Source organism: Carettochelys insculpta, chromosome 3 (genome assembly GCF_033958435.1).
Source record: "Carettochelys insculpta isolate YL-2023 chromosome 3, ASM3395843v1, whole genome shotgun sequence".
Taxonomy (NCBI): Eukaryota; Metazoa; Chordata; order Testudines; family Carettochelyidae; genus Carettochelys; species Carettochelys insculpta.
In genome coordinates this window covers 53,240,219-53,246,218 of record NC_134139.1, presented here as the reverse complement: position 1 = coordinate 53,246,218, position 6,000 = coordinate 53,240,219, and positions in this window count along the sequence as shown.

The following is a 6,000-nucleotide window of genomic DNA, read 5'->3' as shown; positions in this document are numbered from 1 at the left end:
TATGCCACGCTTAATAATATGACTTGGAGAACTCTGACAGTATGAGTCACATACATTCCTGCACGTATCACCGGGAAGATTTGCAGAACTTTTCTTTCCCAAGCTAGACAATTGATGTATAGCAAACCCTTCACATTTGCATCATAGGAAATGTAGGCTACGTCTACACGTGCACGCTACATCGAAATAGCTTATTTCGATGTAGCGACATCGAAATAGTCTATTTCGATGAATAACGTCTACACGTCCTCCAGGGCTGGCAACATTGATGTTCAGCTTCGACGTTGGGCAGCACCAGATCGAAATAGGCACTGCGAGGGAACGTCTACACGCCAAAGTAGCACACATCGAAATAAGGGTGCCAGGAACAGCTGCAGACAGGGTCACAGGGCAGACTCAACAGCAAGCCGCTCCCTTAAAGGGCCCCTCCCAGACACAGTTGCACTAAACAGCACAAGATCCACAGAGCCGACAACTGGTTGCAGACCCTGTGCATGCAGCATGGATCCCCAGCTGCAGCAGCAGCAGCCGGAAGCCCTGGGCTAAGGGCTGCTGCCCACGGTGACCACAGAGCCCCGCAGGGGCTGGAGAGAGAGCGTCTCTCAACCCCTCAGCTGATGGCCGCCACGGCGGACCCCGCTATTTCGATGTTGCGGGACGCGGATCGTCTACACGTGCCCTACTTCGACGTTCAACTTCGAAGTAGGGCGCTATTCCCATCCCCTCATGGGGTTAGCGACTTCAACGTCTCGCCGCCTAACATCAATTTCAACTTCGAAATAGCGCCCAACACATGTAGCCGTGACGGGCGCTATTTCGAAGTTGGCGCCGCTACTTCGAAGTCGCGTGCACGTGTAGACGCGGCCGTACAGTGTTCTCCAGAACTGATGTTCTCGCTCAAGGGGGCTTACTTGACTCATGATGGCTTATTTTATTTCTGAAGCTATGACTCCAGCATGTCCCTCTCTGATTATACTGTGCATTACTACTTGTAAGCAAAGCTGTACTTGGGTACAAAAGATAGTCTCAGAGGAATCTTGCTGTAACTTCCCTAAGACCTGGACCACTTTATCAAAAGGCAACTCTGGAATGACATACCAGGAACTGAACACTGTCATAAGATGCAAACTAATTTTAGACAAGGAGGCTAATCAATTGGAAAAGGGCTCCTGAAGCTCAGACCACTGGTGCCCTAAACAAGAGGTTCCCAACCTTTAAACTAGTGCAGCTCCCCAATCATGTCCCCAAACCATTCATGGACCCCTGTCAAAGCCAATTCTAGCCCCTCTGTACACTTGAGTAAATGCAAAAGGAAACCACAACATAGATTTTTGGACAGCAGTTAACATTATTGGGTGATATTTAATTTAAAAATAATAATTGATCGCAACTTTGCAATTTATTTAAATGTCATTTTCTATGATCATTTTTATTTATCTTCTGCTTTTTTTTCATGGACTTCCTGCAATAGCCTCACACACCCAGAGGTCCCCCCCCCAGGTTGGGAACCACTAGTCTAGATTACCAGTATGAACCGTGGCAACCATAATACTCTGAAAACACTCCCTGCAGTATGTGGATAGGTAATTCTGTTAAGTGTTAAAGTCAAGGCTGTGTAAATGGCAAACAAAGCTAGATGGCCTCTTCCTGATTCTTAATCTTTTTGGCTGTGTCTACACTAGCAAGCCCTTTTGAAAGCAAAACCAAAAGGAGGGTCCCTTCCGAAATAAGCCGCGACATGTACACGCACACAAAGCATTATTTTGAAATTATTTATGAAAGATCTTGGCACTGCCTTCAGAATCACTCTGCCCTTCCTGTCACAGAAGAAGCTCCTCCTTTTGAATCCCTCTTTTGAAAGAGGGCCAGTGTACATGCACCGCAGACTCCTCTTTCAAAAGTGTGGTCCTCCATGGCCCTGGCCAGCTGGTGCATGGAGCCGTTCTTGCCAGCACATAAGGAGCTCTATGGCCATCGTGTCCAGCTGCGTTTAAAGATGCCCTGGCCCAGAAGCCCCGAATAGGCAGCTGTGAGCGTGTTGGCTGCAGGCACCGCACAAGCCTGCAGCAGCATGGCCTCACAGTGACGACTTAGACCAGCAAGGTATCCCACTAGCCCCATGACGACACCACAAGATCCCCAGAGCCCCTCCTCCAACCCACCCAAGGAGTCCCCAGAGGGCAGCCAGCGGCCAAAAAGACGGGACCCTCCTGGAGCGAGGGGAGATAAAACCTGTTGGGGCTGTGTGGGGAGGAGGAGGTACTCCTCCACACCACGGGCCAGCGCAGGGATGCCGGTCGAAGGTAAAAGCTGCACCAGGCCTACGTCCAGGCCTGGGGGACAGCTGGCTGCTCAGAGGCAGCGCCCACCAGCTGCCCACACTACAAAGCCCTGGCCCGGCTGCTGGGGCCGAGGGTCACGGCCGAGCCAGAGACTGTGATCGACATGGCGGTGCGGGAGGCAGAGGCCCAGCTCATGCTGGATGACCAGGTGGGACCCTCAGTCATGGACCACGGCTGCAAGCAGGAGTCATCCTCACACAGGGAGGTGGCCCTGGTAATAGAAATCCCCTCTGGCTTCTCCAGCAGGGACACCTTCACCCGGGCCACTGATGAAGTCGAGGGACCGTCAGGTACATAACCAAGGAACTGGACACGCCAGGCTGCGGGTGGGGGGACACCCTTTGCAGCCGGCAGTGGGCTGGCCATCTGGCCACCTGCCCTGTCCTGACACATTCTGTCAGGCTGTGGCCCACGGGGTGGCTGGTGCATGGGACTCAGCACCGCACCCCGCAAGCCTGGGGAGGGGGCCTGGGAGAGGGATGGATCCCGCTCGGTACATGGTCCACCCATACAGGAAACCCCAGGTGCCCAGTGTCCCCCGGAGCCCACCGGCTGCCAGCGGGGGGACTGGCCATGGGGGATAGGAGGCACAGTCACTGGGGCCAGAGCAAGGGCTGACAGGTTGCCCCCTCCTGTCTTGTCCCCACAGCACCACTGACCAATGGCCAGGTGAGCCCTGTCCAGGGCAGGGACACCCCCCCACTCTGAGCGCTGAGGGGGCCGGGCTGTCAGGCTGCCCACCACCTGTGCAGGTCTATGCACGGAGGCCACACCGCCACTGCTGCCACAAGGAGGAGGAGGCCGCCTCCCAGACAGTGGCAATTTGGGAGCAGACGGCTGTTCTCCAGCTGTGGTTTGACCTTGAGGAGGCAGACATGTGGTAGTGGCCTGTGGCCTGGGGCGAGGTCACCAGGGCCTTACAGACCCTCACCCAGCCTGTCACCCGGTGCCTGCCCCTAGCACCCACCGCCTCCCCCGCTGTCCACCACGCAACCTCCCCTGCCACCTCCCAGGCTACATCCCCTGCCACACCCCCGCCAGTCCCCTTGCTGCCCCTGACCTTGCTGCCCTCCTCCCACCTGATGTCCCACCAGCTGTGGTGCTGGAGCTGGTGCAGCTTCCCCTGGCCAGGGCAGGCCATGCTATGCTGCCCCCCGCCACTCACCCCCAGCACCGAGGCAGTGGTCGCCACATCCCCAGAATGCCCCTACCTCCCCATGGTCCTGTCCCAGCCCCACCAGGGCCCCTGGCCCTGGAGCAGTAGGGTCCCCTGCAGTCACCATGTGTCACTGTCTCCCACCGCCCACGGGGGACTAAGGGCCACCACCCTTCTGGTTCCGCTGTCCCCCCCATGTTGTGCATATAGTTCTCCCTATTCACCCCTCTATATAGCACCCCCTGTTTGTATTAGTGTGTCAGGACAGATCATTTTAAGTTTCAACAAGTTTATATGACAACACCCCTAAGTCCCGTGTGATAGGTGGGGGACGGGATGTGGGATATGTGCATGTGGGGAGAGGTGGTGATGGGTGCATGTATGGGGGCAGTGGTGGGGCATCTTTGGGGGGCCATGGTGGAGGGTGCCAGGGGGAGGGTCATTGGGGTCTCTTATTGAAGGCTGATGTGAGGGCCTCCGTCACCTGCACCCTGTCCCAGTTTTCCAGGTGGCATGAGGCCTGGGGTGAGGGGGAGTTGCTTGTGACTGGGCGCTGCCTCTGTGGCCCACCTCAGGATATAGTGCTCCTGCTTGCTCTCCACAATATTGTGGAGAATGCAGCATGTGGCCACCACACCAGGCACATTCTTCAGGCTGACCTCCAGTCTTGCAATGAGGCACTGGAAGTGCCCCTTGAGCTGGCCGAAGGCCTGCTCTACCATGCCCGGGGCCCGATTCAGACACTCATTGAAGCACTCCTGGGTGGGGTTAGTCTGTCCCATGTAGAGACACATGAGCCATGGGTGGAGGGGGTAAGCAGCATCAACCACTATGCACAGGGGCGTGGTCGTGTCCCTGATGTGGGTGTGGGTCCCGCTGGGGCACATAGGTCCCCTTCTGCAGTCTGCAGCCTAGCCAGAAGTTGTGGAAGATCCAGGCTTCATGGGCCCGCCTGGACCACCCCACTCAGATGTCCAGGAAGCAGCTCTGGGCATCCACGAGGGCCTGCAGAACCATGGAGTGGACCCCTTTCTATTAACGTAATGGCCCACACTGTGGTCGGGGGCCCAGATGGGAATAGGGTCCCATTGTGGGCCCTGAAGCAGTTAGGGAAGCCCAGGCTGGCGAAGTCCTCCATGGCGGCATCGAGGTGTGGGAGCTGGATGAACCTCTGCAACAGGACAGCATTAATTGCTCGGACAACTTGCATGGGACAGAGGGCATGTGCACCATGAGTGCGTGTTGGGGGTGTTCCTTCCCCCTCCCCTCCTTGGGCCTTTCCCCTGGCTGCTCCCCATCTCCAATGGCCACCCTTTCCCTGGAGCTCCTATGTCCTGTGAGGTGGGCGTGTGACCCCAGCTGCACGTACGTTGAGCAGGACAGCCCCAATGGTGGCCTTGCCCACCCCAAACTGGTGGCCAACCAAGCAGTGGCTATCTGGGGTGGCCAACTTCCACACAGCGATCACCACATGTTTCTCCAGGGGGAGCACGGGCCTCATACTTGTGTCCTGATGGTGAAGGATGGGGGCCAGCCAGTGGCACAATTCAAGGAATGTCTCCTTCCTCATGCAGAGGTTCTGGAGCCACCACTCATCATTCCACTCCCGCATGACCACCCGGTCCTACTACTTGGTGCTGGTGGGGTGGCGCCACAAGCTCCTTATGGCATGAAGGATGGGGTGCAGGCAGTGCCCTGTGGTGAGGGCAGGGCTGGGCAAGGGGGGTCAGCCCCCAGAGGAGGAGGACTGTGGCGATGAATGTGGCCAGCAGCCTGACCACATCACCGATGGTGCCTCCCCCCTGGGATCTGGATGCCATCCATGGGTTCCTGTGGGATCTGGTGGTATCTCTGGGCATGGGGTCTGCATTGCTGTGTATGGCACCATTGAGTTACATGTCAAAGGTGTGAGTTATGTGCCAGAGTTATGGGCCATGTATGGTGGTAAGAGAAGGCCATATCCCTGGAATTGCCATTTTTTCCCCTCAGAAATTGCTCTTGTCTTAATCATCAACACAGCACAATTCAAAATGCAGCACAGGCTCAATACCCTCTGAGCACAGAAAACAGAAATCCAATTTAAAGGCATCTGGCTGGTGTCAGATGAATCCATGCAGCCTGCATTGTCAGCGGAGTGCAAAAAATGTCATTTGTTTCACTCTCCAGCTTTGTGTAGAAAAACACCCCTCCAAACAAGGAAGCTGGCTTCCATCGAAACGATGATTGTGTCCATTTCTGGTAAGGGTGACATGTTCTTTCTTGTCCACTGGTGGGACCAGGATGTTGCCTCCTGGGCAGGTGTTCAGAAAATGTTTGTTATTGCTCAATACTAATTTTCAAATTATCTTGTCACTCTCTTACACACAATAGGTGGAAACTAAGGTCAGCTATGCATAGACCGCATCTAGAACACGCCTAAGTATGCAGTGTATAAATATAACACTAGGTGCTGAGAGAGCATTATCACCAGTGACGATTATTGTTCCTTGTGAGGAAGCAAAG